Here is a 10540-nt window from a genome sequence, read left to right on the forward strand (position 1 = left end):
GGATTCTGGGAGCACAGAGAGTAGCACTGACTCCCTGAAGAAACCAGAGCAGGCCTCACCAAGTGACCCTTGAGTTGACTCTTGAAGGATGAGTAGAAAATAAAAGCCCTCCTAGCAGAGAAGGGCCTTCGAGGAACAGAGAACACATGTTCAAAGGCCCAGAGGCATGTAACTATATGTATCAGGCCAGGTGAGGCCAGAGAGCAGATGTGTGGGTGAGAACTCCACGGGAGGATGCTGGAAAACAGGAAGCACCCAGATGAGAAGACCTGGTTATGCGAGGAAGATGGGATTGATCCTACAAGGTAGTAGGAACCCAGGGGAGGCTTGTAAGTGAGAAGTGACTTGTACAAATCAGATTTGTATTTTAGAAAATTAACTCTGGCACCAGCACGTGAATAAATTCTAATTGGAGACACCCGAGGGAGAGATGTCAAGCGATTCCGAGGACCTCGGTGAAGGCCAGGGGAAGGGGGCGAGGGCGGCCCGTTGATGTGAGGCATGTCAAGAAGGAGAATGAATAATGGGACGTGATAGACCATTGGATCTGGTGGATGAGGAACTGAGAATAATGACCGAGGTACTCAGCTTGAGAGGTTAGAGGAAGGTAGGGAGACACAGGTGGAAAAGCCAGTCGCTATGGCTCTTGCTCCTGCTGTTGTCATTCCTGGCTGTTGGGGTGCGGTAGGTAAGAGATTACTGGCAGATGTTGTGAGATGCACTTGTACGGCATTGGTAAGGAGAGGTTGGGTAGGACTTAAATATTTCTAGCACCTCTCTCAGTGCCTGGCACCTAGTGAGTACTTAGCAGATGTTTCTGGAGAAATGAAATGACCATACAGAGTAGGCATGAAACAATACATGAATGAATGAATCCCCGTGCAAGACCATGCCCTTATTTTCAGCAACAAAGAATATTACATGTACTGGTGCTTCTAGTGATAGAAGACTGTACAAAGGACACGCCAGGGGTCCTTGAGTAGGTCAGCGTGTGACCTGGTTGCCATCCACTCTCTGCCTCCTCTGCCAGACATCAACGAGGGCCAGGGTGACAGGGGCGGGGGTGGGGCTCTGACTGTGGTCCTCCGACGTGACATTGATGTATGGCCGAGAGGACGTTGCCCAAGGCCCTGTGAGGTTTCCCTCAAAGACAGTGAGAACTATGGATTTCCAGGCTGACAAATATGGACTTCACATGACTATTGTAAGCGAGACATGGATATTGAGTACGTTTGTTTATTTTTAACCTAAGAAATATGAAATATATCCTGACAAACCATAACCTGCTCTGTATGTATCACCCTCTTCTGATCTCTTATGAGCAACATTCTCAATCCCAGGAAACTAGGGGGTGAGGCAGGAGAAAGGGTGGCGGGAGGGAGAAAAGCAGGAGGGAGAAACAGAAGTCCCATGGAGAGAGACTTGGGAAACGGGCTGATCCACCCAGCAGATCCAGGCCTTCCAGCTTAGGTCAGCAGATGTGAATAATGTCCCATGACGTGGAATTTTAAATATTAGTGGACACGTTTCAGTAGAACAGCACAAAGCCATTAATTTCTTTGGCATTTTCCGTACTTGTTGCCGCTAAGCATTCCCAGTATGTTCATCTTAACAGAAAATTGGCAAGACAACATTTTATGCCTGCGTAACTCTAGTAAAGACACAGGATCGGGAAATATTTCTCAAGGTACAGATTGAATTCACACAGGTTCAACAAATGCTATTTAAAAGATGAGAAGGTGGTTTTCTACTCAAATTGCTTTTTCAGCTACTAGATTCTAATCACTGTGGCAATATGCTCAAGGGCACGTTTCTACCCATGACATAAATGGCATTCAGTGTGATTTATGCATTTACCTTCCATGGCAAGGTGGAAGGGAAGACATAACACGTACTTAAAGTATAGTGGGCACTCTATAAATGTTTATTGAATTGATCACAAGCATGGAATGCAGTTGATCTGGAAATAGCTCTAGTGCTTCAGAATATTATAAGACGTCTCCTCTCCCATTTTTCTCCTAAAATCAGAATTCTAGGCTGCAGATATTATCTTCTAAGATAATTCCTCTATTTTATAGATGAAAAACCTGATAAGGGATGCCTAGTTAGTACTTTCTTGGTTGCAAGTGATAGAACATCTAATATAAAGTGACGGAAGCAAAAATGGGATTTATTGGCTTCTAGAAATGAAACATCCATGGGGCAAGTGCGGTTTCTGATGTGTCTGGATTCAGATCTCAAGCAATGATCCACCTTATCTGGCTGTCCACCACAAGCGCACATTGTAGAAAATGGCAGTGCATGCCCCAATCCCATCCGTCTTAGGGCATTTCACGGGCTCCGGTGGGGTCACGTGAGCAGCCTTGCGGCTAGAATGTACCTGTTGCTTAACCTAGGTCAGGTGCCTGACCTGGGGAGTCAGTGTGGAAGCTTTTGTTTCACTCCAGGCACATGGTCTGTGTAGAGAGGATAGGTAGTTGCCTCAATTGCCTTGAAGGGAGAGTGAGTCGTGGGTGGGAGGTTTGGGAGGGGGGAGGAACAATAAGTGTCCTCACTACCATTTGTAGTATATAGGTAACATTTTAAAACAGGAGCACCTGTGTGGCTCAGTAGGTTAAGCGTCTGACTTTTGATTTTGCATCCTAGAGTCATGGGATCGAGGCCCGCTTTGGGCTCTATGCTGACAGCACAGAGCCTGCTTGGGATTCTCGCTCTCCCTCTCTCTCTGCCCCTCCTCTTCTCATGCTCTCGCATGCTCCCTCTCTCTCTCAAAATAAGTAAATAAACATTTAAAAATTGAAAACAACCTTTGAACCACTCCCCCAGGTAAAATCTCCCCTCACTTCAAGAAGGAGCCCCCAGCAGAATAAACATAATTATAGTTTGCGATTGTTTGAAGAAAGCTGGATGAAGCCACGTGTTTCCCCATCTGTATCCCTTTCTCTGCCCTCCCGTTCTCTTAACCACCAGCATTAAGCTTAGATCCCTGCAGTGTCTCCTTCAGAACCAAGTGTTTAACAAATGTTTCTTTCTGGTTCCTGCGAGGATGTTAATGGAGTTTTGGCTTCCCCCACTGCATCCTGAAAAATTTCATTTTTCACCTCCCCCTCCTCCGACCCTGACAGTTTTGGTGCTACCTTAATCTGAGAACACAGCTCCCTTCCCACATGGCTTGTGTTTTTTGTTTGGGAAACTTGCCAAGTATTGACAAGTATTTTCGATCTGGATGTTGGGTCAGAACCACATGCAAGTCAGAGGCGTTACTATCTCTCTGTTCTGGATGCTTTTTTTTCTTTTGTTTCTCATCATTATTTTGAGTCCTTCATACTCTTTCAGTGTTAATTCCCCATTCGCTTCTTTGTCATCGATAATGCAGCCATACCTCTCAGCAGGGTCTCCAGATTTTACTCGACCACTTGGTTACATCCATTCATCAGATGAAAGTCAATGTTCTTCAAAAACCGCTGAAAACACCTGTGTAACCACACATGTTAACTGTCAGGGGGAAGGATTGGTGCTGTGACACGGTGTGATGTCAGGGAGTTATTCCCAGGAGCGTGTGACATGTCCTTGCTGCCAGCAAGTCTCTCTCCTGCCACTTGAAAATTCTCACTTTGTTCAGATGAGGGTTCTGTTGCCATACTTTTTGAAATTACGTGGGCGCCACTTCTATTCTTATTTGTCCAGAATCCATTAAAACGAATAAGTAGGCTCTCTAGATTTGCCATAAATGAATCACATTCTTTTATCACCTAATAAGATGCTTTATTCTATCTTGCCTTTGCTAGAAACACAGACAAGAGGACAAAAATGTCTGCCACTGTGTCTCTCAATTTTAATTTGCTAGATCTGTTATCTCTTGTGTTGACAAACCACCGCAGCACTTTTAGGGCTTAAACCAACAAACATTTTATTTGTTCATTGTTCCCTAGGTCAGCAATTAGGGCCGGACTCAGCTGGTCTCTTCTGGGACTTCTTGTGCCTGGGGTCATTCATGGGCTGCAGTCACCTCCACCTCATGTGCCCTGCTTATACGTGGACGCTGTTGCTGGCTGTTGGCTAAGTCACGGTCTCCAGCAGGCTAGCCTGGGTTTCTTCACATGGTGCGGGAAGAGTTCTCAGCAACAAGGAAGAGTCAAGCCTAATGTGAAAGCTTGTTTCCATCATCTGCTTGTATCAAATTTGCAAATATTCCATTGGCCAAACAAGTCATGTGACTGGATTTCCCAAGTCAGAGTGGGAAGGCACAGCCGAAGGCATGAGTGCAGGGAGGCAGCCCCTTACTGTAAAAATGTATCACATTAATTAAACATCTGCATCATATCTTTAACTGAAAAAGGAGATTCACCTGGGAAAGTGTCAAGACAAACTCCCTACCAGGAACAATATCTGTCAGAGATTTATAGATACAGAGCAGAGATATAAATCTCTTAGAGATCTATTAGCACCAAGGGAGCATGGGCTGTGCATTGAAGCATTACCCCAGTTGTAAAACCCAAGCACACTTCATCTGAGTCTAGGCCTGTGCATAGGATCTGGCCAGGTATTTGATAGGCAACTGCATTTCATGCCCTTTTCAGAGAACCTGTAGAACAAGAAGGGCACCTGGGTGGCTCGGTTGATTAAGCACCTGACTCCTGATTTTGGCTAAGGTCATGATCCCAGGGTTGTGGGATTGAGCCCCGTATTGGGCTCTGTGCTGAGTATGGAGCCTGCTTGGGGTTCTCTCTTTCTCTGCCTCTGTCTTCAGCTCATGCTGTTTCTGTGTCTATAAAACAAACAAACAAACAAACAAACAACAAACATCTTCGAACTTGTATATAGTGTAGGAGAAGTTTAAATAAATTACTGGTTAGATAAATCATGTTGGTCATCCCGGTCCCAGTAAGTATGGACAGAATAAAGTAACTGACAGCTAAGAGTAACCAGCACTCCCCGAGCACTTCACTATGACTGGTTGATTTTCTTTAAGTCTTGAACAATTCTGTGAGGTTTTATTTTATCTCTATTCATCAAAATAGAAACGTGAGATTTTGAAAGTTTACCTTACTAGGCTAACATAGAAGGGTTGGACTTGAACACTGTGTGTCTATAGAGCCTCAGTTATTTATTAGACACAAAGTCCTGCTACTTATTTCATCACATGAGACAAATGGATGGGGGGGTGGGGGACGGTCCATGAAATGGTAACTCTCCCAGGCCCAGACATCCAAACTTGGAGTCTTGTTGCAGGCCACTCCTTCTTGAATCAGTTTCCTTCCTCTGGACATCGAAGTCATGAACGGGGAATCCAGAAGGGCTTGGGGGATGGCCATGGCTTCTACAGTTCTTACAATATAAGAATTGTTGATGATGGGGTGGATTGCTTCCTAATTGAGCTCTGGGACTCTTTCCCAGTTAAATTACTCCTGCAGAGAGCACTTTTGGATTGCTGTGGCCATTGCTCAAGAAAATTCAAACCTATTTCTCACTTTACCCAGTTCTAAGGTGACAACCCTTATGTTTCTGCAAAATGGCTGCTGAGCCAGTGTATCTGGTCTTAAGAATATAAATAATCCTCTGTTTATACCAGTGCCTTCCTATAAAGCAGAATAATTGGTGTTCAGAGATTTAGAATGACTGCCCTCCAACACATCTTAATAATGGAGTTATTCCAATAATACCAATAGGTAGTGATGATAGTTACAATGTGATGACAGATGAGAAGTGCTATTCCCAGATTGGGTTAATTTCTCCCACAAACATTAAAAAAAAGTCATAGGTATTTAAGTGAATTCAGTCCCCGTATGTGGGTGTTCCATTCCCTCCCTCCGCCTCCAGAAAGCTTGGCCTCCAGTCTCTCATCTGTCCTCTGACACACCTTGAGCATCATCGAGATGTTAAATTAGGTTTTGACAAAATGACGCCCCACAGGTATTTTGGCATCATCCACTCGTATATATTTTGGCAAAGAGGAGCAAAGAAGCAACAGCACGTGTCTGACAAGGACTCTTACATCTGTCTTTGCAGGGGGACTGATTTAGTGGAAAAGAAGGCAGTGTTTAGCCAATTTTGAAGAAGAATAAATGTGTTAGATGATATTCAGTGAAGCATGATCTGCATAGCATGTAAACTGCATAAAGATGTAATGCAGAAAATCCAGAACTTTCCTATGGTGATTGGGTCTAATTTATAGTATTTCTGGTGACTAAAACATTCTGTAACAATAACTGGAAGGGTTACTTTCCATTTGATAATTTACAGAAAACACAAAACAGAGTAGGATCATTTTTTTTTAAATAGTAAACCTCTTGATTAATAGATTGTGATTTTAAAAACCATTATGTGTTCATATTTTTATAATTCCACACTGAAAGTGTCCACATATCATCCAGCTCCATTTCCAAGATCTTAGTTCATATTTCTGTATTTATAAAATTTACTGTTCTCCAAAGTGGAAGCCATCCTAGAAAAATTAATTATTTAATGAGTTTCAATATTCAGATTTGTGGTAGTCCGCTTAGAAATAGCATATAAATTTGGAGGCACGTTGAAAATTTAACGATAGCTTAATGCAAATTAATATCCACATGAGCAATGTGCAGCCAGCAAAAAAGGGGATGAAAAGAATGTAAGATAGGACAGGGAGTCCAGTTCACCATGAAGCTTGTTGTTTTGATTCAATGGCGTAATGAAGGTACATGGCAGGAAGAAGGCCTAGATTCTGATGCCAAACCCAGCTTTTAAAGCATTGCTCAGGGGACGCCTGGGTGGCTTAGTTGGCTAAGCATCTGCCTTCAGTTCAGATCATGATCTCACCGTTTGCTGGTTCAAGCCGCTGCACTGTCAGTGCAGAGCCCACTTCAGATCCTCTGTCTCCCCCCTCTCTGCGCCTCTCTCTCAAAAATAAAAATAAACATTAAAAAAATTTATTAAACAAAGTGTTACTCAGAGCAGAGATGGGGAAGAGGGTATCTGGAATTCCATTCAACTAAGATATGCAGGGCATAGAATATTGACAAGATATTCTCAGACTGTGTACATGAGGCTGATTCAGACCATGGCATCAAAAAATGAAAGGTCCGGTGTGGTAGATAAACATCTACCAGATATGAGACAAGATGTGTTATGAGGTTGGAACTTGATAGAGGTGGTCACTGTGCAGCATTGTTCCTCTCCACAGAAATCTTTAGTAAAAGGTGAAAGATTTATGTGATCTGAAGAGAAACCAGAGTATTGCAGCATTGTGAGTGTACTAAATGCCACTGACTTGCACACTTTAAAATGGTTAATTTTATGTGGCTTTTGCCTCAATTTTTAAAAAATGTACTGGGAAGAGGCACTGGCCCACCATCTCCGGAGAAAAGAAAGCTGACACTTAGAAAGGAAGGGGATTTGGGGGCCCAGATACCTGTGTGAGCATCTCAGCTGTCTTTTGTTTGACCAGTATGCATCTGGTATTTTGAAGGTTCCACCTTTCTCTGGCCATTCTGGGTTAGGACACAAGTCCTGTGAAGACTGGAAAGGTGTTTGCCTACCTGGTGAGAGCTGGGAGCCAAAATATCCATGTGCTGGGGAAAAGGATGATAGATTTAAGCCAAAATAAGATATAAGATATCTTATAAGATATAAGCCCCCAAATAACCGTGCGGCCTTGGGCAAGTTAATTAACCTCTCTGAAATTCTGTTTCTTCACTAGCAAATTGGGGATCATAAAAACTACCTCACATGGTTTTGGAAAGGATCACTACCATATGCATACTACCATATGCAAAGTGTCTGGCACAGAGGAGATACTAATAAATTATAATAGCTTCCCATCCTGGCCCATCTCCCAGTTTCCTCACCTTGCCCCTCCCCCCCGACTTGGCTTGAACTGCTCATCAAAGAAGTCATTTCCTATGATGTAGCAACAACATCAGCTCATTAGGTCATGGTTACACTGGTATATAACCTTGGAATGAGGGCCTTCGAAGGAACGGGGTCTGATGCCAAAAATCAAGGAAGAAAGGTCCTCCTTTTCTAGACCCCCCCCTTCCTTAGCACAGTGAGGCATGTCAAAAGCATTATTATAGAACCAATAAATGTTAGAATTGGCTCTTGAAGATTATTTCATCTTACCTTCTCATTTTGTAGGTGAGGAGCTGAGGCCCTTGAGAGGAAGGGATAGTTCTCTTAGCCATACTTCTCTACCATCCCTTCAGTTGGTTCCTGTTTGGGAACATGCTGGACATTCTCCATCCTTCTCCATCTCTTCAGACCCACTCTCCATCCTTCACCTTCCCCCTGGCCTGGAATCTCACCTCCAGGTATATGGGTTTTATCAACCTGCTCCCTTGCCCTCTGGTTTCCACTGAACATTTGACTAATGGGAAGCACCACAGGTGGATCAAAGTACAGGAGTCTGAAGTCAGACTATTTGTAACCTGAGATGGACGCAGGTTATATGTGACCCCCCACCAAATGGCCATGGCTTCTGCCCAGCAGCACTCTCCAGTATAGCTCTTTTTCTCTGGGTCTGCTATGTACTCTCTCCTTTGCCATTCACGACTCAGGTTGGAAAATCGTAGCAGTTCCCAATGTTGCCTCCCCTGGGTGTCCCTTGTTAGTTTCCCTAAACCCCACACACACCTTAGTAAAAGTAAATAATACCATTTAAAAATTTTCCACAGGTACACAGTTTAAATATGTCACTCGCAGAGGTCCTGACTAACATAAGAAGGAACACCTTCCTCTTGAATCATTCATATTTTCTTGCAGAAGGACCTCCTCTAGGGCAGGGGTTGGCAAGCAAATCCAACCCACGAGCTAAGAATGGCTTTTAACATTTTTTTATTGCTGAAAATAAATCAAAAGATGAATATTTTGTGACACATGAAAATGCAAAATTCAGAGTCCATAAAAAAGTTGGGATGCAGCCATAGTCATGTGTTTATGTATTGCCCACAGTTGCTTTCCTACTCTCCTTGCAGAATTGAGTAATTGCAACAGAGACAAAATGCCCAGCAAAGTGTAAAATATTTACCCTCCAGCCCTTTACAGGAAACATTCACGACCCCTGCAACTAGGTATTGTTCCTGGCCTTTCCCTCTAAGTCCTGGCTGACAGTTGAATCTCTTGGTTGGGTAGAGCCAATCTACTAAAGACTGTAAGGTTTCATCCCCTTTTCTTCTCTGTCCCGAGGCTGGAGGCCCAGGCTGAGAGAGGGAGAATAACAGTTCCGAGAGTTTGAGAAAGCCCTTCTGGCAGAAGATTTAAAACCACATTCTCTGATGGGCTTTCTTCTGTTGGACCCACATGTCCGTCTCTCAATTGATTCTGAACTCAGGAGGGAAGACAGTATGAGTTTTTGACTCCCTAGAATTCCAGCTATCCCTTTTCCCCAACCTTATTGCCTTTGTTTGAGCACCCATCATCTCTCAGCGGGATCACTAAAATATTCTGCTATCTGGCCTCCTTGCCTTTAGCAATACCTTCCTCTAATCCAGACAGCCAATGTGATCTTTCTCAGACATAAACCTGACCTCATACCTTCTTTACTGTGAAGGCTGATTTCATGCCTCTCTGTACCCCCACCCCCAAATAGTGCCTTCCCACACTGACTCTAAGCCTCGGCGTGTGACTTGCTTTGGCCAATGGGATAATGACATACTTGATGCCAACAGAGACTTGAAAAAGCACTTGCATGTTCCCTCCTCTCTTGGACCCTTGCTAGTGCCACAAGAGCACGCCCACACTAGCCTGCTGAGGGATGTGGGAGATGCATATAGAAAAGCCTAGTTGTCTTCAGCAAGGACGTCATTAGATGAGACAGGCCCAGCCAACCTGCCACTGCCTACGAGTGCATAGTAAGCCCAGCCCAGAGCAGCAGAACTGTCTCACCAGTGAAAAGAGTTGTAAAAAATGATCTGGAGTTCTTTTAAGTCTCTAAGCTTTGGAGTGCTTTGTTAGTCGGCAGTAACTAACTGATACACCTATTTAAAACTCTTCAATGCCTCTAAGCACCTCTGCAACAAAGCTAGAAATCTTTAACTTAACATATAAAGACTTTCACCATCTTCCGGATCTCCATCCAACCAGCCCACTCCCATGCTGGGCAGCCATCACTGTAAAAACTGGTTCCCAGAAACCTTCCTGGCCTCACCACCTGTATCCCAAACTTGGTGCCTTGCCATCTCTTTCTCGATTAAGGTCCTGGTTTTCTCTGTGCTGGTTGCTTCCCTAACTGAGCTGACCCTGGCTTCCCTCTTTGACTAAAGGGGGACAGTCTTTGACTTGCCCTTTAGGTCATAAATTTAGAGAGTCATGACTAGCATTTTTAGAGGTGAGGGAGGAAAAAAAATCAAGATAAATGGTTCATTATGAGAGTGCATTTTCAATGTGCATATATTGGTTTGCTATGTAAATTTTTTTTGTCTATGAGACATAGTCCAAAAGAGTTAGAAAACACATTGCTTTAAAGCATGTCTTCTTCTGGCTGCTCTGAGTCAATACTGCTCCAAATCCACCTGGTCCTCACATTTCATCCCAGGACTTGCCTCTTCCCCTGAGGTCCTACCCA

The 10540-nt window shown here is 43.8% G+C and overlaps 1 pseudogene; it reads right to left on the reverse strand.

Moving 5' to 3' along the window:
* Window positions 1-7141: 7141 nt before the first annotated feature.
* Window positions 7142-7211, reverse strand: LOC144234739 (U5 spliceosomal RNA; annotated as a pseudogene).
* Between the last annotated feature and the right edge of the window lie 3329 nt (window positions 7212-10540).

Source organism: Crocuta crocuta, unplaced genomic scaffold (genome assembly GCF_008692635.1).
Source record: "Crocuta crocuta isolate KB4526 unplaced genomic scaffold, BGI_CrCroc_1.0 scaffold180, whole genome shotgun sequence".
Lineage (NCBI taxonomy): Eukaryota > Metazoa > Chordata > Mammalia > Carnivora > Hyaenidae > Crocuta > Crocuta crocuta.